Here is a 22,303-nt window from a genome sequence, read left to right on the forward strand (position 1 = left end):
TCCGCACAGAAATGGCTCACGACAACAAAAATCGCTAAATGTTCCAAGAAAATATAAGAAAATAAGAAGAAAATAGCGAATGGAAAGCTATTATTATGCTTGGGATACGATAAAATGGAACCGAAATCGAATTTCGAACTTCCTAAACGGATTTCTCTAGGAAACAAAAGCTTAACAGAACCGGAAAATTGCAAATTAGAGGGTCTTAGAGAAGGAATTCGGCTAAAATCTCACCACCTCATTGGGGAGTAATGAGTCTCGTTCGTTTGCCCGTTAACAATCAAATTAGCCTACAATTTTGTCCAAATCCGGCAGTGCTCGAGCTACGTTGATTTCACATGTCTTATCTGGTCCCGATCGAGATTCAGATGATTTGAGCCGAAAATTTTCTGTCAACAAGTAATCAAAAATACAAAAACAAGAAAAGGCGTGCAACACGAGGACTTCTCTGGGGGTCACACATCCTAATACTGCTCTTGCCCAAGCACGCTTAACTTCGTAGTTCTGATGGGATCCGGTGAATTAGTGCTCGTATGATCGCACTCGATATTGAGTGGGATGTTTATTCTTATATCCCTCGAGTACGTGTGAAGCGGGCGGCGATGGACAACACGCGGCACTGCTCTCGTCCAATCAGAATCATGAAGTTAAGCGTTCTGGCGCGATGGCAGAGCTAGGATGGGTGACTTCCCTGGGCAGTCCTTGTGTCGCGACCGTTTATGTAAACTATGGATAAAACAGTCAAAATAATTGTTTTTAATGAGTTAACCGTCTCCGGAGTAATCTACGTCATACCCTTCCGCACAGAACTGGCTCACGACAACAAAAATCGCTAAATGTTCTCAGAAAATATAAAGAAATAAGAAGAAAAAAATAGCGAATATAAAGCTATTATTATGCTTGGGATACGATAAAATGGAACCGGAATCGAATTTCGAACTTCCTAAGCGGATTTCTCAAGGAAACAGAAGCTTAACAAAAGCCGAAAATCGCAAATTAGAGGGTCTTAGAGAAGGAATTCGGCTAAAATCTCACCACCTCATTGCGGAGTAATGAGTCTTGTTCGTTTTTCCCGTTTACAATCAAATTAGCCTACAATTTTGTCCAAATCCGGCAGTGCCCGAGCTACGTTGATTTCAAATGTCTTATCTGGTCCCGATCGATTTTCAGATGATTTGAGCCGAAAATCGTCTGTCAACAAGTAATCAAAAATTGAAAAACACGAAAAGGGGTGCAACACGAGGACTTCCCAAGGGGTCACCCATCCTAGTACTGGTCTCGCCCTAGCACGCTTAACTTCGGAGTTGTGATGGGAACCGGTGCATTAGTGCTGTTATGATCACACCCAACATTGAGTGGGATATTTATTTTTATATTACTCGAGTACGTGTGGCGAGGGCGGCGATGAACAACACGCGGCACTGCTCTCGCCCAATCAAAACCATGAAGTTAAGCGTTCTGGCGTGATGGCAGATCTAGGATCGGTGAACTCCCTGGGAAGTCCTCGTGTTGCGACTGTTTACGTAAATTATGGATAAAACAGTCGAAATAATTATTTTTAATGAGATAACCGTATTCGGAGTAATCAGCGTTATTCCCTTCCGCACAGAATCGGCTCACGACAACAAAAATCCCTAAATGTTCCCATAAAATAGAAAAAAATAAGAAGAATAAAATAACGAATGTAAAGCTATTATTATACTTGGGATACGATAAAATGGAACCGAAATCGAATTTCGAACTTCCTAAGCGGATTTCTGGAGGAAACGGAAGCTTAACAGAAGCGAAAAATCGCAAATTAGAGGGTCTTAGAGAAGGAATTCGGCTAAACTCTCGCCAAATCATTGCAGAGTAATGAATCTCGTTCGTTTGCCCATTTACAACCAAATTAGCCTACAATTTTGTCAAATCCGGCAGTGCCCGAGCTACGTTGATTTCACATGTCTTATCTGGTCCCGATCGAGATTAAGATGATTTGAGCCGAAAATCTTCTGTCAACAAGTAATCAAAAATAGAAAAACTCGAAAAGACGTGCAACACGAGGACTTCCCAGGGGGTCACTGCTCTCGCCCAAGCACGCTTAACTTCAGCGTTCCGATGGGATCCGGTGTATTAGTGCTGGTATGATCGCACCCGACATTGAGTGGAATGTTTATTCTTTTATCCCTCGAGTACGTGTGGAGCGGGCGGCTATGGACAACACGCGGCACTGCTCTCGCCCAATCATAACCATGAAGTTAAGCGTTCTGGCGCGCTGGCAGAGCTAGGATGGGTGACCTCCCTGGGAAGACCTCGTGTCGCGATCGTTTACGTAAATTATGGATAAAACAGTCGAAATTATTGTTTTTAATGAGTTAACCGTCTCCGGAGTAATCTGCGTCATACCCTTCCGCACAGAACCGGCTCACGACAACAAAAATCGATAAATGTTCCCAGAAAATAGAAAAAAAAATAAGAAGAAGGAAATAACGAATGTAAAGCTATTATTATGCCTGGGATACGATAAAATGGAACCGGAATCGAATTTCGAACTTCCTGAGCGGATTTCTCGAGGAAACGAAAGCTTAACAGAAGCGGTAAATCGCAAATTAGAGGGTCTTAGAGAAGGAATTCGGCTAAAATCTCGTCAGCTCATTGCGTAGTAATGAGTCTCGTCCGCTTGCCCGTTTACAATCAAATTAGCCTACAATTTTGTCCAAATCCGGCAGTGCCCGAGCTACTTTCATTTCACATGTTTTATCTGGTCCCGATCGAGATTCAGATGATTTGAGCCGAAAGTCGTTTGTCAACAAGTAATCAAAAATAGAAAAACACGAAAAGGGGTGCAACACGAGGACTTCCAAGGATGTAAAGCTATTATTATTCCTGAGATACGATAAAATGGATCCGGAATCGAATTTCGAACTTCCTGAACTGATTTCTCGAGGAAACGGAACATTAACAGAAGCGGTAAATCGCAAATTAGAGGGTCTTAGAGAAGAAATTTAGCTAAAATCTCGCGAGCACTTTGCGGAGTAATGAGTCTCGTCCGTTTGCCCGTTTACAATAAAATTAGCCTACAATTTTGTCCAAATCAGGCAGTACCCGAGCTACAGTGATTTCACATGTCTTATTTGGTCCCGATCGAGATTCAGATGATTTAAGCAGAAAATCGTCCGTCAACAAGTAATCAAAAATAGAAAAACACGAAAAGGGGTGCAACACGAGGACTTCCCAGGTGGTCACCGATCCTAGTACTACGCTTTCGCCCAAGCACGCTTAACTTTGGAGTTCTGATGGGATCCGGTGCATTAGTGCTGGTATGATCGCACCCGACATTGAGTGGGATGTTTATTCTTTTATCCCTCGAGTACGTGTGGAGCGGGCAGCAATGGACAACACGCGGCACTGCTCTCGCCCAATCATAACCATGAAGTTAAGCGTTCTGGCGCGATGGCAGAGCTAGGATGGGTGACCTCCCCGGGAAGACCTCGTGTCGCGACCGTTTACGTAAATTATGGATAAAACAGTCGAAATAATTGTTTTTAATGAGTTAACCGTCTCCGAAGTAATTTGCGTCATACCCTTCCGCACAGAACCGGCTCACGACAACAAAAATCGATAAATGTTCCCAGAAAGTAGAAAAAAAAATAAGAAGAAGGAAATAACGAATGTAAAGCTGTTATTATGCCTGGGATACGATAAAATGGAACCGAAATCGAATTTCAAACTTCCTAAGCGGATTTCTCGAGGAAACGAAAGCTTAACAGAAGCGGTAAATCGCAAATTAAAGGGTCTTAGAGAAGAAATTCGGCTAAAATCTCGTCAGCTCATTGCGTAGTAATGATTCTCGTCCGCTTGCCCGTTTACAATCAAATTAGCCTACAATTTTGTCCAAATCCGGCAGTGCCCGAGCTACTTTCATTTCACATGTTTTATCGGGTCCCGATCGAGATTCAGATGATTTGAGCCGAAAATCTTCTGTCAACAAGTAATCAAAAATAGAAAAACACGAAAAGGGGTGCAACACGAGGACTTCCAAGAATGTAAAGCTATTATTATTCCTGGGATACGATAAAATGGATCCGGAATCGAATTTCGAACATCCTGAACTAATTTCTCGAGGACACGGAACATTAACAGAAGCGGTAAATCGCAAATTAGAGGGTCTTAGAGAAGAAATTTAGCAAAAATCTCGCGAGCACTTTGCGGAGTAATGAGTGTCGTCCGTTTGCCCGTTTACAATCAAATTAGCCTACAATTTTGTCCAAATCCGGCAGTGCCCGAGCTACTTTCATTTCACATGTCTTATCTGGTCCCGATCGAGATTCAGATGATTTGAGCCGAAAATCATCTGTCAACAAGTAATCAAAAATAGAAAAACACGAAAAGGGGTGCAACACGAGGACTTTCCAGGGTGTCACCCATCCTAGTACTGCTCTCGCCCAAGCACGCTTAACTTCGGAGTTCTGATGGGATCCGGTGCATTAGTGCTGGTATGATCGCATCTGACATTGAGTGGGATGTTTATTCTTATATCCCTCGAGTACGTGTGGAGCGGGCGGCGATGGACAACACGCGGCACTGCTCTCGCCCAATCATAACCACGAAGTTAAGCGTTCTAGCGCGATGACAGAGGTAGGATGGGTGACCTTCCCGGGAAGACCTCGTGCCGCGACCTTTTACGTAAATTATGGATAAAATAGTCGAAATTATTGTTTTTAATGAGTTAACCGTCTCCGGAGTATTCTGCGTCATACCCTTCCGCACAGAACCGGCTCACGACAACAAAAATCGATAAATGTTCCCAGAAAATAGAAAAAAAAATAAGAAGAAGGAAATAAAGAATGTAAAGCTGTTATTATGCCTGGGATACGATAAAATGGAACCGAAATCGAATTTCGAACTTCCTAAGCGGATTTCTCGAGGAAACGAAAGCTTAACAGAAGTGGTAAATCGCAAATTAGAGGGTCTTAGAGAAGAAATTCGGCTAAAATCTCGTCAGCCCATTGCGTAGTAATGAGTCTCGTCCGCTTGCCCGTTTACAATCAAATTAGCCTACAATTTTGTCCAAATCCGGCATTGCCCGAGCTACTTTCATTTCACATGTCTTATCTGGTCCCGATCGAGATTCAGATGATTTGAGCCGAAAATCATCTGTCAACAAGTAATCAAAAATAGAAAAACACGAAAAAGGGTGCAACACGAGGACTTTCCAGGGTGTCACCCATCCTAGTACTGCTCTCGCCCAAGCACGCTTAACTTCGGAGTTCTGATGGGATCCGGTGCATTAGTGCTGGTATGATCGCATCCGACATTGAGTGGGATGTTTATTCTTATATCCCTCGAGTACGTGTGGAGCGGGCGGCGATGGACAACACGCGGCACTGCTCTCGCCCAATCATAACCATGAAGTTAAGCGTTCTAGCGCGATGGCAGAGGTAGGATGGGTGACCTCCCTGGGAAGACCTCGTGCCGCGACCGTTTACGTAAATTATGGATAAAACAGTCGAAATTATTGTTTTTAATGAGTTAACCGTCTCCGGAGTAATCTGCGTCATACCCTTCCGCACAGAACCGGCTCACGACAACAAAAATCGATAAATGTTCCCAGAAAATAGAAAAAAAATAAGAAGAAGGAAATAACGAATGTAAAGCTATTATTATGCCTGGGATACGATAAAATGGAACCGGAATCGAATTTCGAGCTTCCTAAGCGGATTTCTCGAGGAAACGAAAGCTTAACAGAAGAGGTAAATCGCAAATTCGAGGGTCTTAGAGAAGGAATTCGGCTAAAATCTCGTCAGCTCATTGCGTAGTAATGAATCTCGTCCGTTTGCCCGTTTACAATCAAATTAGCCTACAATTTTGTCCAAATCCGGCAGTGCCTGAGCTACTTTCATTTCACATGTCTTATCTGGTCCCGATCGAGATTCAGATGATTTAAGCCAAAAATCGTCTGTCAACAAGTAATCAAAAATAGAAAAACACGAAAAGGGGTGCAACACGAGGACTTCCCAGGGGGTCACCCATCCTAGTACTGCGCTTTCGCCCAAGCACGCTTAACTTCGGAGTTCTGATGGGATCCGGTGCATTAGTGCTGGTATGATCGCACCCGACATTGAGTGGGATGTTTATTCTTATATCCCTCGAGTACGTGTGGAGCGGGCGGCGATGGACAACACGCGGCACTGCTCTCGCCCAATCATAACCATGAAGTTAAGCGTTCTGGCGCGATGGCAGAGCTAGGATGGGTGACCTCCCTGTGAAGACCTCGTGTCGCGACCGTTTACGTAAATTATGGATAAAACAGTCGAAATATTGTTTTTAATGAGTTGACCTTCTCCGGAGTAATCTGCGTCATACCCTTCCACACAGAACAGGCTCATGACAACAAAAATGAATAAATGTTCCCAGAAAATAGAAAAAAAAATAAGAAGAAGGAAATAACGAATGTAAAGCTGTTATTATGCCTGGGATACTATAAAATGGAACCGGAATCGAATTTCGAACTTCCTAAGCGGATTTCTCGAGGAAACGAAAGCTTAACAGAAGCGGTAAATCGCAAATTAGAGGGTGTTAGAGAAGAAATTCGGCTAAAATCTCGTCAGCTCTAGTGGGATGTTTATTCTTATATCCCTCGAGTACGTGTGGAGAGGGCGGCGATGGACAACACGCGGCACTGCTCTCGCCCAATCATAACCATGAAGTTAAGCGTTCTGGCGCGATGGCAGAGCAAGGATGGGTGACCACCTTGGGAAGACCTCGTGTCGCGACCGTTTACGTAAATTATGGATAAAACAGTCGAAATAATTGTTTTTAATGAGTTAACTGTCTCCGGAGTAATCTGCGTCATACCCTTCCGCACAGAACCGGCTCACGACAACAAAAATCGATAAATGTTCCCAGAAAATAGAAAAAAAAATAAGAAGAAGGAAATAACGAATGTAAAGCTATTATTATGCCTGGGCTACGATAAAATAGAACCGGAATCGAATTTTGAACTTCCTAGGCGGATTTCTCGAGGAAACGAAAGCTGAACAGAAGCGGTAAATCGCAAATTAGAGGGTCTTAGAGAAGGAATTCGGCTAAAATCTCGTCAGCTCATTGCGTAGTAATGAGTCTCGTCCGTTTGCCCGTTTACAATCAAATTAGCCTACAATTTTGTCCAAATCCGGCAGTGCCCGAGCCACGTTGATTTCACATGTCTTATCTAGTCCCGATCGAGATTCAAATGATTTGAGCCGAAAATCGTCAGTCAACAAGTAATCAAAAATAGAAAAACACGAAAAGGGGTGCAATACGAGGACTTCCCAGGGGGTAACCCATCCTAGTACTGCTCTCGCCCAAGCACCTTAACTTCGGAGTTCTGATGGGATCCGGTGCATTAGTGCTGGTATGATTGCACCCGACATTGAGTTGGATGTTTATTCTTATATCCCTCGAGTACGTGTGGAGCGGGCGGCGAAGGACAACACGCGGCACTACTCTCGCCCAATCATAACCATGAAGTTAAGCGTTCTGGCGCGATGGCAGAGCTAGGATGGGTGACCACCCTGGGAAGACCTCGTGTCGCGATCGTTTACGTAAATTATGGATAAAACAGTCGAAATTATTGTTTTTAATGAGTTAACCGTCTCCGGAGTAATCTGCGTCATACCCTTCCGCACAGAACCGGCTCACGACAACAAAAATCGATAAATGTTCCCAGAAAATAGAAAAAAAAATAAGAAGAAGGAAATAACGAATGTAAAGCTGTTATTATGCCTGGGATACGATAAAATGGAACCGAAATCGAATTTCGAATTTCCTAAGCGGATTTCTCGAGGAAACGAAAGCTTAACAGAAGCGGTAAATCGCAAATTAGAGGGTCTTAGAGAAGAAATTCGGCTAAAATCTCGTCAGCTCATTGCGTAGTAATGAGTCTCGTCCGCTTGCCCGTTTACAATCAAATTAGCCTACAATTTTGTCCAAATCCGGCAGTGCCCGAGCTACTTTCATTTCACATTATTATCTGGTCCCGATCGAGATTCAGATGATTTGAGCCGAAAGTCGTCTGTCAAAAAGTAATCAAAAATAGAAAAACACGAAAAGGGGTGCAACACGAGGACTTCCAAGAATGTAAAGCTATTATTATTCCTGAGATACGATAAAATGGATCCGGAATCGAATTTCTAACTTCCTGAACTGATTTCTCGAGGAAACGGAACATTAACAGAAGCGGTAAATCGCAAATTAGAGGGTCTTAGAGAAGAAATTTAGCTAAAATCTCGCGAGCACTTTGCGGAGTAATGAGTCTCGTCCGTTTGCCCGTTTACAATAAAATTAGCCTACAATTTTGTCCAAATCAGGCAGTACCCGAGCTACAGTGATTTCACATGTCTTATTTGGTCCCGATCGAGATTCAGATGATTTGAGCAGAAAATCGTCCGTCAACAAGTAATCAAAAATAGAAAAACACGAAAAGGGGTGCAACACGAGGACTTCCTAGGTGGTCACCGATCCTAGTACTGCGCTTTCGCCCAAGCACGCTTAACTTCGGAGTTCTGATGGGATCCTGTGCATTAGTGCTGGTATAATCGCACCCGACATTGAGTGGGATGTTTATTCTTATATCCCTTGAGTACGTGTGGAGCGGGCGGCAATGGACAATACGCGGCACTGCTCTCGCCCAATCATAACCACGAAGTTAAGCGTTCTGGCGCGATGGCAGAGCTAGGATGGGTGACCTCCCCGGGAAGACCTCGTGTCGCAACCGTTTACGTAAATTATGGATATAACAGTCGAAATAATTGTTTTTAATGAGTTAACCGTCTCCGAAGTAATCTGCGTCATACCCTTCCGCACAGAACCGGCTCACGACAACAAAAATCGATAAATGTTCCCAGAAAATAGAAAAAAAAATAAAAAGAAGGAAATAACGAATGTAAAGCTGTTATTATGCCTGGGATACGATAAAATGGAACCGAAATCGAATTTCGAACTTCCTAAGCGGATTTCTCGAGGAAACGAAAGCTTAACAGAAGCGGTAAATCGCAAATTAGAGGGTCTTAGAGAAAAAATTCGGCTAAAATCTCGTCAGCTCATTGCGTAGTAATGAGTCTCGTCCGCTTGCCCGTTTACAATCAAATTAGCCTACAATTTTGTCCAAATCCGGCAGTGCCCGAGCTACTTTCATTTCACATGTTTTATCTGGTCCCGATCGAGATTCAGATGAGTTGAGCCGAAAATCGTCTGTCAACAAGTAATCAAAAATAGAAAAACACGAAAAGGGGTGCAACACGAGGACTTCCAAGAATGTAAAGCTATTATTATTCCTGGGATACGATAAAATGGATCCGGAATCGAATTTCGAACTTCCTGAACTGATTTCTCGAGGAAACGGAACATTAACAGAAGCGGTAAATCGCAAATTAGAGGGTCTTAGAGAAGAAATTTAGCAAAAATCTCGCGAGCACTTTGCGGAGTAATGAGTGTCGTCCGTTTGCCCGTTTACAATCAAATTAGCCTACAATTTTGTCCAAATCCGGCAGTGCTCGAGCTACTTTCATTTCACATGTCTTATCTGGTCCCGATCGAGATTCAGATGATTTGAGCCGAAAATCATCTGTCAACAAGTAATCAAAAATAGAAAAACACGAAAAGGGGTGCAACACGAGGACTTTCCAGGGTGTCACCCATCCTAGTACTGCTCTCGCCCAAGCACGCTTAACTTCGGAGTTCTGATGGGATCCGGTGCATTAGTGCTGGTATGATCGCATCCGACATTGAGTGGGATGTTTATTTTATATTCCTCGAGTACGTGTGGAGCGGGCGGCGATTGACAACACGCGGCACTGCTCTCGCCCAATCATAACCACGAAGTTAAGCGTTCTAGCGCGATGGCAGAGGTAGGATGGGTGACCTCCCCGGGAAGACCTCGTGCCGCGACCGTTTACGTAAATTATGGATAAAACAGTCGAAATTATTGTTTTTAATGAGTTAACCGTCTCCGGAGTATTCTGCGTCATACCCTTCCGCACAGAACCGGCTCACGACAACAAAAATCGATAAATGTTCCCAGAAAATAGAAAAAAAAATAAGAAGAAGGAAATAACGAATGTAAAGCTGTTATTATGCCTGGGATACGATAAAATGGAACCAAAATCGAATTTCAAACTTCCTAAGCAGATTTCTCGAGGAAACGAAAGCTTAACAGAAGTGGTAAATCGCAAATTAGTGGGTCTTAGAGAAGAAATTCGGCTAAAATCTCGTCAGCTCATTGCGTAGTAATGAGTCTCGTCCGCTTGCCCGTTTACAATCAAATTAGCCTACAATTTTGTCCAAATCCGGCAGTGCCCGAGCTACTTTCATTTCACATGTTTTATCTGGTCCCGATCGAGATTCAGATGATTTGAGCCGAAAATCGTCTGTCAACAAGTAATCAAAAATAGAAAAACACGAAAAGGGGTGCAACACGAGGACTTCCCAGGGGGTCACCCATCCTAGTACTGCGCTTTCGCCCAAGCACGCTTAACTTCGGAGTTCTGATGGGATCCGGTGCATTAGTGCTGGTATGATCGCACCCGACATTGAGTGGGATGTTTATTCTTATATCCCTCGAGTACGTGTGGAGCGGGCGGCGATGGACAACACGCGGCACTGCTCTCGCCCAATCATAACCACGAAGTTAAGCGTTCTAGCGCGATGGCAGAGGTAGGATGGGTGACCTCCCTGGGAAAACCTCGTGTCGCGACCGTTTACGTAAATTATGGATAAAATAGTCGAAATATTGTTTTTAATGAGTTGACCGTCTCCGGAGTAATCTGCGTCATACCCTTCCACACAGAACCGGCTCACGTCAACAAAAATGAATAAATTTTCCCCGAAAATAGAAAAAAAAATAAGAAGAAGGAAATAACGAATGTAAAGCTATTATTATGCTTGGGATACGATAAAATGGAACCGGAATCGAATTTCAAACTTTCTAAGCGGATTTCTCGAGGAAACGAAAGCTTAACAGAAGCGGTAAATCGCAAATTAGAGGGTCTTAGAGAAGGAATTCGGCTAAAATCTCGTCAGCTCATTGCGTAGTAATGAGTCTCGTCCGTTTGCCCGTTTACAATCAAATTAGCATACAATTTTGTCCAAATCCGGCAGTGCCCGAGCTACTTTCATTTCACATGTCTTATCCGGTCCCGATCGAGATTCAGATGATTTGAGCTGAAAATCGTCTGTCAACAAGTAATCAAAAATAGAAAAACACGAAAAAGGATGCAACACGAGGACTTCCCAGGGGGTCACCCATCCTAGTACTGCTCTCGCCTAAGCATGCTTAACTTCGGAGTTCAAATGGGATCCGATGCATTATTGTTGGTATGATCGCACCCAACAGGAGTGGGATGTTTATTCTTATATCCCTCGAGTACGTGTGGAGCGGGCGGCGATGGACAACACGCGGCACTGCTCTCGCCCAATCATAACCACGAAGTTAAGCGTTCTGGCGCGATGGGTGACCTCCCTGGGATGACCTCGTGTCGCGACCGTTTACGTAAATTATGGATAAAACAGTCGAAATAATTGTTTTTAATGAGTTAACCGTCTCCGGAGTAATCTGCGTCATACCCTTCCGCAGAGAACCAGCTCACGACAACAAAAATCGATAAATGTTCCCAGAAAATAGAAAAAAAATAAGAAGAAAGAAATAACGAATGTAAAGCTATTATTATGCCTGGGATACGATAAAATGGAACCGGGATCGAATTTCGAACTTCCTAAGCGGATTTCTCGAGGAAACGAAAGCTTAACAGAAACGTTAAATCGCAAATTAGAGGGTCTTAGAGAAGGAATTCGGCTTAAATCTCGTCAGCTCATTGCGTAGTAATGAGTCTCGTCCGTTTGCTCGTTTACAATCAAATTAGCCTACAATTTTGTCCAAATCCGGCAGTGCCCGAGCTACTTTCATTTCACATGTCTTATCCGGTCTTGATCGAGATTAAGATGATTTGAGCCGAAAATCGTCTGTCAACAAGTAATCAAAAATAGAAAAACACGAAAAAGGGTGCAACACGAGGACTTCCCAGGGGTCACCCATCCTAGTACTGCTCTCGCCTAAGAGCGCTTAACTTCGGAGTTCTGATGGGATCCGATGCATTATTGCTGGTATGATCGCACCCAACAGGAGTGGGATGTTTATTCTTATATCCCTCGAGTACGTGTGGAGCGGGCGGCGATGGACAACACGCGGCACTGCTCTGGCCCAATCATAACCATGAAGTTAAGCGTTCTGGCGCGATGGCAGAGGTAGGATGGGTGACCTCCCTGGGAAAACCTCGTGTCGCGACCGTTTACGTAAATTATGGATAAAACAGTCGAAATAATTGTTTTTAATGAGTTAACCGTCTTCGGAGTAATCTGCGTCATGCCCTTCCGCACAGAACCGGCTCACGACAACAAAAATCGATAAATGTTCCCAGAAAATCGAAAAAAAAATAAGAAGAAGAAAATAACGAATGTAAAGCTATTATTATGCCTGGGATACGATAAAATGGAACCTGAATCAAATTTCGAACTTCCTAAGCGGATTTCTCGAGGAAACGAAAGCTTAACAGAAGCGTTAAATCGCAAATTAGAGGGTCTTAGAGAAGGAATTCGGCTAAAATCTCGTCAACTCATTGCGTAGTAATGAGTCTCGTCCGTTTGCCCGTTTACAATCAAATTAGCCTACAATTTTGTCCAAATCCGGCTGTGCCCGAGCTACTTTCATTTCACATGTCTTATCTGGTCCCGATCGAGATTCAGATGATTTGAGCCGAAAATCGTCTGTCAAAAAGTAATCAAAAATAGAAAAACACGAAAAAGGGTGCAACACGAGGACTTCTCAGGGGGTCACCCATCCTAGTACTGCTCTCGCCCTAGCACGCTTAACTTCGGAGTTCTGATGGGATCCGGTGCATTAGTGCTGGTATGATCGCACCCGACATTGAGTGGGATGTTTATTTTTATATCCCTCGAGTACGTGTGGAGTGGGCAGCGATGGACGACAAGCGGAACTGCTCTCGCCCAATCATAACCATGCTGTTAAGCGTTCTGACGCGATGGCAGAGGTAGGATGGGTGATCTCCCTGGGAAGACCTCGTGTCGCGACCGTTTACGTAAATTATGGATAAAACAGTCGAAATAATTGTTTTTAATGAGTTAACCGTCTCCGGAGTAATCTGCGTCATATCCTTCCGCACAGAACCGGTTCACGACAACAAAAATCGATAATTGTTCACAGAAAATAGAAAAAAAATAAAAAGAAGGAAATAACGAATGTAAAGCTATTGTTATGCCTGAGATACGATAAAATGAAACCAGAATCGAATTTCGAACTTCCTAAGCGGATTTCTCGAGGAAACGAAAGCTTAACAGAAGCGGTAAATCGCAAATTAGAGGGTCTTAGAGAAGGAATTCGGCTAAAATCTCGTCAGCTCATTGCGTAGTAATGAGTCTCGTCCGTTTGCCCGTTTACAATCAAATTAGCCTACAATTTTGTCTAAATCCGGCAGTGCCCGAGCTACTTTCATTTCACATGTCTTATCCGGTCCCGATCGAGATTCAGATGATTTGAGCCGAAAATCGTCTGTCAACAAGTAATCAAAAATAGAAAAACACGAAAAGGGTGCAACACGAGGTCTTCCCAGGGGGTCACACATCCTTAACTTCGGAGTTTTGATGGGATCCGATGCATTATTGCTGGTATGATCGCACCTAACATTGAATGGGATGTTAATTCTTATATCCCTCGAGAACGTGTGGAGCGGGCGGCGATGGACAACACGCGGCACTGCTCTCGCCCAATCATAACCATGAAGTTAAGCGTTCTGGCGCGATGGCAGAGCGAGGATGGGTGACCTCCCTGGGAAGACCTCGTGTCGCGACCGGTTACGTAAATTATGTTTAAAAAAGTCGAAATAATTGTTTTTAATGAGTTAACCGTCTCCGAAGTAATCTGCGTCATACCCTTCCGCACAGAACCGGCTCACGACAACAAAAATCGATAAATGTTCCCAGAAAATAGAAAAAAAAATAAGAAGAAGGAAATAACGAATGTAAAGCTGTTATTATGCCTGGGATACGATAAAATGGAACCAGAATCGAATTTCGAACTTCCTAAGCGGATTTCTCGAGGAAACGAAAGCTTAACAGAAGCGTTAAATCGCAAATTAGAGGGTCTTAGAGAAGGAATTCAGCTAAAATCTCGTCAACTCATTGCGTAGTAATGAGTCTCGTCCGTTTGCCCATTTACAATCAAATTAGCTTACAATTTTGTCCAAATCCGGCAGTGCCCGAGCTACTTTCATTTCACATGTCTTATCTGGTCCCGATCGAGATTCAGATGATTTGAGCCGAAAATCGTCTGTCAACAAGTAATAAAAAATAGAAAAACACGAAAAGGAGTGCAACACGAGAACTTCCCAGGAGGTCACCCATCCTAGTTCTGCTCTCGCCCAAGCATGCTTAACTTCGGAATTCTGATTGGATCCGGTGCATTTGTGCTGGTATGATTCCACCCGACATTGAGTGGGATGTTTATTTTTATATCCCTCGAGTACGTGTGGAGCGGGCAGCGATGGACGAGGTAGGATGGGTGACCTCCCTGGGAAGACCTCGTGTCGCGACCGTTTACGCAAATTATGGATAAAACAGTCGAAATAATTGTTTTTAATGAGTTAACCGTCTCCGGAATAATCTGCGTCATGCCCTTTCGCACAGAACCGGCTCACGACAACAAAAATCGATAAATGTTCCCAGAAAATCGAAAAAAAAATAAGAAGAAGAAAATAACGAATGTAAAGCTATTATTATGCCTGGGATACGATAAAATGGAACCGGAATCGAATTTCGAACTTCCTAAGCGGATTTCTCGAGGAAACGAAAGCTTAACAGAAGCGTTAAATCGCAAATTAGAGGTTTTTAGAGAAGGAATTCGGCTAAAATCTCGTCAACTCATAGCGTAGTAATGAGTCTCGTCCGTTTGCCCGTTTACAATCAAATTAGCCTACAATTTTGTCCAAATCCGGCAGTGCCCGAGCTACTTTCATTTCACATGTCTTATCTGGTCCCGATCGAGATTCAGATGATTTGAGCCGAAAATCGTCTGTCAACAAGTAATCAAAAATAGAAAAACACGAAAAAAAGTGCAACACGAGGACTTCCCAGGGGGTCACCCATCCTAGTACCGCTCTGGACCAAGCACGCTCAACATCGGAGTTCTGATAGGATCCGGTGCATTAGTGCTGGTATGATCGCACCCGACATTGTGTGGGATGTTTATTGTTATATCCCTCGAGTACGTGTGGAGTGGGCGGCGATGGACAAAACGCGGCACTGCTCTCGCCCAATCATAACCATGCTGTTAAGCGTTCTGGCGCGATGGCAGAGGTAGGATGGGTGACCTCCCTGGAAAGACCTCGTGTCGCGACCGTTTACGTAAATTATGGATAAAACAGTCGAAATAATTGTTTTTAATGAGTTAACCGTCTCCGGAGTAATCTGCGTCATACCCTTCCGCACAGAACCGGCTCACGACAACAAAAATCGATAAATGTTCCCAGAAAATAGAAAAAAAAATAAGAAGAAGGAAATAACGAATGTAAAGCTATTATTATGCCTGGGATATGATAAAATGGAACCGGGATCGAATTTCGAACTTCCTAAGCGGATTTCTCGAGGAAACGAAAGCCTAACAGAAGCGGTAAATCGCAAATTAGAGGGTCTTAGAGAAGGAATTCGTCTAAAATCTCGTCAGCTCATTGCGTAGTAATGAGTCTCGTCCGTTTGCCCGTTTACAATCAAATTAGCCTACAATTTTGTCCAAATCCGGCAGTGCCCGAGCTACTTTCATTTCACATGTCTTATCCGGTCCCGATCGAGATTCAGATGATTTGAGCCGAAAATCGTCTGTCAACAAATAATCAAAAATAGAAAAACACGAAAAGGGGTGCAACACAAGGAATTCCAGGGGGTCACCCATCCTAGTACTGCTCTCGCCCAAGCACGCTTAACTCCGGAGTTCTGATGGGATCCGGTGCATTAGTGCTGGTATGATCGCACCCGACATTGAGTGGGATGTTTATTCTTATATCCCTCTAATACGTGTGGAGCGGGCGGCGATGGACAACACGCGGCACTGCTCTCGCCCAATCATAACCATGAAGTTAAGCTTTCTGGCGCGATGGCAGAGCTAGGATGGGTGACCTCCCTGGGAAGACCTCGTGTCGCGATCGTTTACGTAAATTATGGATAAAACAGTCGAAATAATTGTTTTAAATGAGTTAACCGTCTCCGGAGTAATCTGCGTCATACCCTTCCGCACAGAACCGGCTCACGACAACAAAAATCGATAAATGTTCCCAGAAAATAGAAAAAAAATAAGAAGAAGGAAATAACGAATGTAAAGCTATTATTATGCCTGGGATATGATAAAATGGAACCGGGATCGAATTTCGAACTTCCTAAGCGGATTTCTCGAGGAAACGAAAGCCTAACAGAAGCGTTAAATCGCAAATTAGAGGGTCTTAGAGAAGGAATTCGGCTTAAATCTCGTCAGCTCATTGGGTAGTAATGAGTCTCGTCCGTTTGCTCGTTTACAATCAAATTAGCCTACAATTTTGTCCAAATCCGGCAGTGCCCGAGCTAGTTTCATTTCACATGTCTTATCTGGTCCCGATCGAGATTCAGATGATTTGAGCCGAAAATCGTCTGCCAACAAGTAATCAAAAATAGAAAAACACGAAAAGCGTGCAACACGAGGACTTCCCAGTGGGTGGAACTATCCTAGTACTGCTCTCGCCCAAGCACGCTTAACTTCGGAGTTCTGATGGGATCCGGTGCATTAGTGCTGGTATGATCGCACCCGACATTGCGTGGGATGTTTATTCTTATATCCCTCGAGTACGTGTGGAGTGGGCGGCGATGGACAACACGCGGCACTGCTCTCGTCCAATCATAACCATGAAGTTAAGCGTTTTGGCGCGATAGCAGAGCTAGGATGGGTGACCTCTCTGGGAAGACCTCGTGTCGCGACCGTTTACGTAAATTATGGATAAAACAGTCGAAATAATTGTTTTTAATGAGTTAACCGTCTTCGGAGTAATCTGTGTCATACCCTTCCGCACAGAACCGGCTCACGACAACAAAAATTGATAAATGTTCCTAGAAAATAGAAAAAAAAATAAGAAGAAGGAAATAACGAATGTAAAGCTATTATGATGCCTGGGATACGATAAAATGGAAGCGGGATCGAATTTCGAACTTCCTAAGCGGATTTCTCGAGGAAACGAAAGCTTAACAGAAGAGTTAAATCGCAAATTAGAGGGTCTTAGAGAAGGAATTCGGCTTAAATCTCGTCGGCTCATTGCGTAGTAATGAGTCTCGTCCGTTTGCTCGTTTACAATCAAATTAGCCTACAATTTTGTCCAAATCCGGCAGTGCCCGAGCTAGTTTCATTTCACATGTCTTATCTGGTCCCGATCGAGATTCAGATGATTTGAGCCGAAAATCGTCTGTCAACAAGTAATCAAAAATAGAAAAACACGAAAAGGGTGCAACACGAGGACTTCCCAGTGGGTGGTGCCATCCTAGTACTGCTCTCGCCCAAGCACGCTTAACTTCGGAGTTCTGATGGGATCCGGTGCATTAGTGCTGGTATGATCGCACCCGACATTGCGTGGGATGTTTATTCTTATATCCCTCGAGTACGTGTGGAGTGGGCGGCGATGGACAACACGCGGCACTGCTCTCGCCCAATCATAACCATGAAGTTAAGCGTTTTGGCGTGATGGCAGAGGTAGGATGGGTGACCTCCCTGGAAAGACCTCGTGTCGCGACCGTTTACGTAAATTATGGATAAAACAGTCGAAATAATTGTTTTTAATTAGTTAACTGTCTCCGGAGTAATCTGCGTCATATCCTTCCGCACAGAACCGGTTCACGACAACAAAAATCGATAATTGTTCCCAGAAAATCGAAAAAAAAATAAGAAGAAGAAAATAACGAATGTAAAGCTATTATTATGCCTGGGATACGATAAAATGGAACCGGAATCGAATTTCGAACTTCCTAAGAGGATTTCTCGAGGAAACGAAACCTTAAAAGAAGCGTTAAATCGCAAATTAGAGGGTCTTAGAGAATGAATTCGGCTAAAATCTCGTCAACTCATTGCGTAGTAATGAGTCTCGTCCGTTTGCCCGTTTACAATCAAATTAGCCTACAATTTTGTCCAAATCCGGCAATGCCCGAGCTACTTTCATTTCACATGTCTTATCCGGTCCCGATCGAGATTCAGATGATTTGAGCCGAAAATCGTCTGTCAACAAATAATCAAAAATAGAAAAACACGAAAAAAGGTGAAACACAAGGAATTCCCAGGGGGTCACCCATCCTAGTACTGCTCTCGCACAAGCACGTTTAACTTCGGAGTTCTTATGGAATCCGGTGCATTAGTGCTGGTATGATCGCACCCAACAATGAGTGGGATGTTTATTCTTATATCCCTCGAGTACGGATGTTTATTCTTATATCCCTCGAGTACGTGTGGAGCGGGCGGCGATGGACAACACGCGGCACTGCTCTCGCCCAATCATAACCATGAAGTTAAGCGTTCTGGCGCGATGGCAGAGGTAGGATGGGTGACCTCCCCTGGAAGACCTCGTGTCGCGACCGTTTACGTAAATTATGGATAAAACAGTCGAAATAATTGTTTTTAATGAGTTAACCGTCTTCGGAGTAATCTGCGTCATACCCTTCCGCACAGAACCGGCTCACGACAACAAAAATCGATAAATGTTCCCAGAAAATAGAAAAAAAAATAAGAAGAAGGAAATAACGAATGTAAAGCTATTATTATGCCTGGGATACGATAAAATAGAACCGGGATCGAATTTCGAACTTCCTAAGCGGATTTCTCGAGGAAACGAAAGCTTAACAGAAGCGTCAAATCGCAAATTAGAGGGTCTTAGAGAAGGAATTCGGCTAAAATCTCGTCAGCTCATTGCGTAGTTATGAGTCTCGTCCGTTTGCCCGTTTACAATCAAATTAGCCTACAATTTTGTCCAAATCCGGCAGTTCCCGAGCTACTTTCATTTCACATGTCTTATCCGGTCCCGATCGAGATTGAGATGATTTGAGCAGAAAATCGTCTGTCAACAAATAATCAAAAATAGAAAAACACGAAAAGGGGTGCAACACGAGGACTTCCCAGGGGGTCACCGATCCTAGTACTGCTCTCGCCCAAACACGCTTAACTTCGGAGTTCTGATGGGATCCGATGCATTATTGCTGGTACGATCGCATCGAACAAGAGTGGGATGTTTATTCTTATATCCCTCGAGTACGTGTGGAGCGGGCGGCGATGGACAACACGCGGCACTGCTCTCGCCCAATCATAACCATGAAGTTAAGCGTTCTGGCGCGATGGCCGAGCGAGGATGGGTGACCTCCCTGGGAAGACCTCGTGTCGCGACCGGTTACGTAAATTATGGTTAAAAAAGTCAAAATAATTGTTTTTAATGATTTAATCGTCTCCGAAGTAATCTGCGTCATACCCTTCCGCACAGAACCGGCTCACGACAACAAAAATCGATAAATGTTTCCAGAAAATAGAAAAAAATAAGAAGAAGGAAATAACGAATGTAAAGCTATTATTATGCCTGGAATACGATAAAATGGAACCGGAATCGAATTTCGAACTTCCTAAGAGGATTTCTCGAGGAAACGAAACCTTAAAGAAGCGTTAAATCGCAAATTAGAGGGTCTTAGAGAATGAATTCGGCTAAAATCTCGTCAACTCATTGCGTAGTAATGAGTCTCGTCCGTTTGCCCGTTTACAATCAAATTAGCCTACAATTTTGTCCAAATCCGGCAATGCCCGAGCTACTTTCATTTCACAAGTTTTATCTGGTCCCGATCGAGATTCAGATGATTTGATCCGAAAATCGTCTGTCAACAAATAATCAAAAATAGAAAAACACGAAAAAAGGTGCAACACAAGGAATTCCCAGGGGGTCACCCATCCTAGTACTGCTCTCGCACAAGCACACTTAACTTCGGAGTTCTGATGAAATCTGGTGCATTAGTGCTGGTATGATCGCACCCAACAATGAGTGGGATGTTTATTCTTATATCCCTTGAGTACGTGTGGAGCGGGCGGCGATGGACAACACGCGGCACTGCTCTCGCCCAATCATAACCATGAAGTTAAGCGTTCTGGCGCGATGGCAGAGCTAGGATGGGTGACCTCCCTGGGAAGACCTCGTGTCGCGATCGTTTACGTAAATTATGGATAAAACAGTCGAAATAATTGTTTTAAATGAGTTAAGAGTCTCTGGAGTAATCTGCGTAATACCCTTCCGCACAGAACCGGCTCACGACAACAAAAATCGATAAATGTTCCCAGAAAATAGAAAAAAAAATAAGAAGAAGGAAATAACGAATGTAAAGCTATTATTATGCCTGAGATACGATAAAATGGAACCGGGATCGAATTTCGAACTTCCTAAGCGGATTTCTCGAGGAAGCGAAAGTTTAACAGAAGCGTTAAATCGCAAATTAGAGGGTCTTAGAGAAGGAATTCGGCTTAAATCTCGTCAGCTCATTGCGTAGTAATGAGTCTCGTCCGTTTGCCCGTTTATAATCAAATTAGCCTACAATTTTGTCCAAATCCGGCAGTGCCCGAGTTACTTTCATTTCACATGTCTTATCCGGTCCCGATCGAGATTCAGATGATTTGAGCCGAAAATCGTCTGTCAACAAGTAATCAAAAATAGAAAAACACGAAAAGGGGTGCAACACGAGGACTTCCCGGGGAGTCACCCATCCTAGTACTGCTCTCGCCCAAGCACGCTTAACTTCAGAGTTCTGATGGGATCTGTTGCATTAGTGCTGGTATGATCGCACCCGACAATGTGTGGGATGTTTATTCTTATATCCCTCGAGTACGTGTGGAGTGGGCGGCGATGGACAACACGCGGCACAGCTCTCGCCCAATCATAACCATGAAGTTAAGCGTTCTGGCGCGATGGCAGAGGTAGGATGGGTGACCTCCCTGGGAAGACCTCGTGTCGCGACCGTTTACGTAAATTATGGATAAAACAGTCGAAATAATTGTTTTGAATTAGTTAACTGTCTCCGGAGTAATCTGCGTCATAGCCTTCCACACAAAACCGGTTCACGACAACAAAAATCGATAATTGTTCCCGGAAAATAGAAAAAAAAAATAAGAAGAAGGAAATAACGAATGTAAAGCTATTATTATGCCTGGGATACGATAAAATGGAACCAGAATCGAATTTCGAACTTCCTAAGCGGATTTCTCGAGGAAACAAAAGCTTAACAGAAGCGGTAAATCGCAAATTAGAGGGTCTTAGAGAAGGAATTCGGCTAAAATCTCGTCAGCTAATTGCATAGTAATTAGTCTCGTCCGTTTGCCCGTTTACAATCAAATTAGCCTACAATTTTGTCCAAATCCGGCAGTGCCCGAGCTACTTTTATTTCACATGTCTTATCCGGTCCCGATCGAGATTCAGATGATTTGAGCCGAAAATCCTCTGTCAACAAGTAATCAAAAATAGAAAAACACGAAAAAGGGTGCAACACGAGGACTTCCCAGGGGGTCACCCATCCTAGTACTGCGCTTTCGCCCAAACACGCTTAACTTCGGAGTTCTGATAGGATCCGATGCATTATTGCTGGTATGATCGCACCAAACAAGAGTGGGATGTTTATTCTTATATCCCTCGAGTACGTGTGGAGCAGGCGGCGATGGACAACACGCGGCACTGCTCTGGCCCAGTCATAACCATGAAGTTAAGCGTTCTGGCGCGATGGCAAAGGTAGGATGGGTGACCTCCCTGGAAGACCTCGTGTCGCGACCGTTTACGTAAATTATGGATAAAACAGTCGAAATAATTGTTTTTAATGAGATAACCGTCTTTGGAGTAATCTGTGTCATACCCTTCCTCACAGAACCGGCTCACGACAACAAAAATCGATAAATGTTCCCAGAAAATAGAATAAAAAATAAGAAGAAGGAAATAACGAATGTAAAGCTATTAGTATGCCTGGGATACAATAAAATGGAACCGAGATCGATTTCGAACTTCCTAAGCGGATTTCTCGAGGAAACGAAAGCTTAACAGAAGCGTTAAATCGTAAATTAAGGGTCTTAGAGAAGGAATTCGGCTTAAATCTCGTCAGCTCATTGCGTAGTAATGAGTCTCGTCCGTTTGCCCGTTTACAATCAAATTAGCCTACAATTTTGTCCAAATCCGGCAGTGCCCGAGCTATTTCATTTCACATGTCT

The 22,303-nt window shown here is 43.6% G+C and overlaps 21 non-coding genes and 3 pseudogenes across 21 annotated transcripts; all 24 read right to left on the reverse strand.

Annotated features, from left to right (window-relative positions):
• Positions 1 to 426: 426 nt before the first annotated feature.
• On the reverse strand, positions 427 to 545 carry LOC142511621 (5S ribosomal RNA; annotated as a pseudogene).
• A 683-nt stretch (positions 546 to 1,228) lies between these two features.
• Positions 1,229 to 1,347, reverse strand: LOC142508869 (5S ribosomal RNA). Its single transcript, XR_012807070.1, has one exon. It is a non-coding gene; the product is annotated as a 5S ribosomal RNA (ribosomal RNA).
• A 681-nt stretch (positions 1,348 to 2,028) lies between these two features.
• LOC142512900 (5S ribosomal RNA) lies at positions 2,029 to 2,135 on the reverse strand (annotated as a pseudogene).
• Positions 2,136 to 3,192: 1,057 nt separating this feature from the next.
• On the reverse strand, positions 3,193 to 3,313 carry LOC142506795 (5S ribosomal RNA). The gene has a single exon (XR_012805074.1). It is a non-coding gene; the product is annotated as a 5S ribosomal RNA (ribosomal RNA).
• A 1,057-nt stretch (positions 3,314 to 4,370) lies between these two features.
• LOC142516949 (5S ribosomal RNA) lies at positions 4,371 to 4,489 on the reverse strand. The gene has a single exon (XR_012812715.1). It is a non-coding gene; the product is annotated as a 5S ribosomal RNA (ribosomal RNA).
• Positions 4,490 to 5,173: 684 nt separating this feature from the next.
• Positions 5,174 to 5,292, reverse strand: LOC142515843 (5S ribosomal RNA). The gene has a single exon (XR_012811666.1). It is a non-coding gene; the product is annotated as a 5S ribosomal RNA (ribosomal RNA).
• Positions 5,293 to 5,975: 683 nt separating this feature from the next.
• LOC142514390 (5S ribosomal RNA) lies at positions 5,976 to 6,096 on the reverse strand. Its single transcript, XR_012810284.1, has one exon. It is a non-coding gene; the product is annotated as a 5S ribosomal RNA (ribosomal RNA).
• A 1,175-nt stretch (positions 6,097 to 7,271) lies between these two features.
• On the reverse strand, positions 7,272 to 7,389 carry LOC142514086 (5S ribosomal RNA). Its single transcript, XR_012809997.1, has one exon. It is a non-coding gene; the product is annotated as a 5S ribosomal RNA (ribosomal RNA).
• A 1,056-nt stretch (positions 7,390 to 8,445) lies between these two features.
• LOC142509867 (5S ribosomal RNA) lies at positions 8,446 to 8,566 on the reverse strand. Its single transcript, XR_012808015.1, has one exon. It is a non-coding gene; the product is annotated as a 5S ribosomal RNA (ribosomal RNA).
• A 1,057-nt stretch (positions 8,567 to 9,623) lies between these two features.
• On the reverse strand, positions 9,624 to 9,742 carry LOC142515628 (5S ribosomal RNA). The gene has a single exon (XR_012811463.1). It is a non-coding gene; the product is annotated as a 5S ribosomal RNA (ribosomal RNA).
• A 683-nt stretch (positions 9,743 to 10,425) lies between these two features.
• Positions 10,426 to 10,546, reverse strand: LOC142514391 (5S ribosomal RNA). The gene has a single exon (XR_012810285.1). It is a non-coding gene; the product is annotated as a 5S ribosomal RNA (ribosomal RNA).
• A 683-nt stretch (positions 10,547 to 11,229) lies between these two features.
• LOC142507545 (5S ribosomal RNA) lies at positions 11,230 to 11,348 on the reverse strand. Its single transcript, XR_012805800.1, has one exon. It is a non-coding gene; the product is annotated as a 5S ribosomal RNA (ribosomal RNA).
• Positions 11,349 to 12,016: 668 nt separating this feature from the next.
• On the reverse strand, positions 12,017 to 12,134 carry LOC142509811 (5S ribosomal RNA). The gene has a single exon (XR_012807961.1). It is a non-coding gene; the product is annotated as a 5S ribosomal RNA (ribosomal RNA).
• A 683-nt stretch (positions 12,135 to 12,817) lies between these two features.
• LOC142507191 (5S ribosomal RNA) lies at positions 12,818 to 12,936 on the reverse strand. The gene has a single exon (XR_012805453.1). It is a non-coding gene; the product is annotated as a 5S ribosomal RNA (ribosomal RNA).
• Positions 12,937 to 14,396: 1,460 nt separating this feature from the next.
• Positions 14,397 to 14,515, reverse strand: LOC142509236 (5S ribosomal RNA). The gene has a single exon (XR_012807420.1). It is a non-coding gene; the product is annotated as a 5S ribosomal RNA (ribosomal RNA).
• Positions 14,516 to 15,137: 622 nt separating this feature from the next.
• LOC142510495 (5S ribosomal RNA) lies at positions 15,138 to 15,256 on the reverse strand. The gene has a single exon (XR_012808604.1). It is a non-coding gene; the product is annotated as a 5S ribosomal RNA (ribosomal RNA).
• A 684-nt stretch (positions 15,257 to 15,940) lies between these two features.
• LOC142515139 (5S ribosomal RNA) lies at positions 15,941 to 16,058 on the reverse strand. Its single transcript, XR_012810997.1, has one exon. It is a non-coding gene; the product is annotated as a 5S ribosomal RNA (ribosomal RNA).
• Positions 16,059 to 16,740: 682 nt separating this feature from the next.
• On the reverse strand, positions 16,741 to 16,860 carry LOC142508490 (5S ribosomal RNA). Its single transcript, XR_012806701.1, has one exon. It is a non-coding gene; the product is annotated as a 5S ribosomal RNA (ribosomal RNA).
• Positions 16,861 to 17,543: 683 nt separating this feature from the next.
• On the reverse strand, positions 17,544 to 17,663 carry LOC142516998 (5S ribosomal RNA). Its single transcript, XR_012812762.1, has one exon. It is a non-coding gene; the product is annotated as a 5S ribosomal RNA (ribosomal RNA).
• Positions 17,664 to 18,347: 684 nt separating this feature from the next.
• Positions 18,348 to 18,466, reverse strand: LOC142508532 (5S ribosomal RNA). Its single transcript, XR_012806741.1, has one exon. It is a non-coding gene; the product is annotated as a 5S ribosomal RNA (ribosomal RNA).
• Positions 18,467 to 19,179: 713 nt separating this feature from the next.
• On the reverse strand, positions 19,180 to 19,298 carry LOC142510380 (5S ribosomal RNA). The gene has a single exon (XR_012808495.1). It is a non-coding gene; the product is annotated as a 5S ribosomal RNA (ribosomal RNA).
• A 680-nt stretch (positions 19,299 to 19,978) lies between these two features.
• LOC142507241 (5S ribosomal RNA) lies at positions 19,979 to 20,097 on the reverse strand. The gene has a single exon (XR_012805502.1). It is a non-coding gene; the product is annotated as a 5S ribosomal RNA (ribosomal RNA).
• Positions 20,098 to 20,781: 684 nt separating this feature from the next.
• On the reverse strand, positions 20,782 to 20,900 carry LOC142514137 (5S ribosomal RNA). The gene has a single exon (XR_012810046.1). It is a non-coding gene; the product is annotated as a 5S ribosomal RNA (ribosomal RNA).
• A 685-nt stretch (positions 20,901 to 21,585) lies between these two features.
• Positions 21,586 to 21,706, reverse strand: LOC142510738 (5S ribosomal RNA; annotated as a pseudogene).
• Positions 21,707 to 22,303: the final 597 nt, after the last annotated feature.

This window comes from Primulina tabacum, chromosome 10, assembly GCF_025594145.1.
Source record: "Primulina tabacum isolate GXHZ01 chromosome 10, ASM2559414v2, whole genome shotgun sequence".
NCBI classification, from domain to species: Eukaryota; Viridiplantae; Streptophyta; class Magnoliopsida; order Lamiales; family Gesneriaceae; genus Primulina; species Primulina tabacum.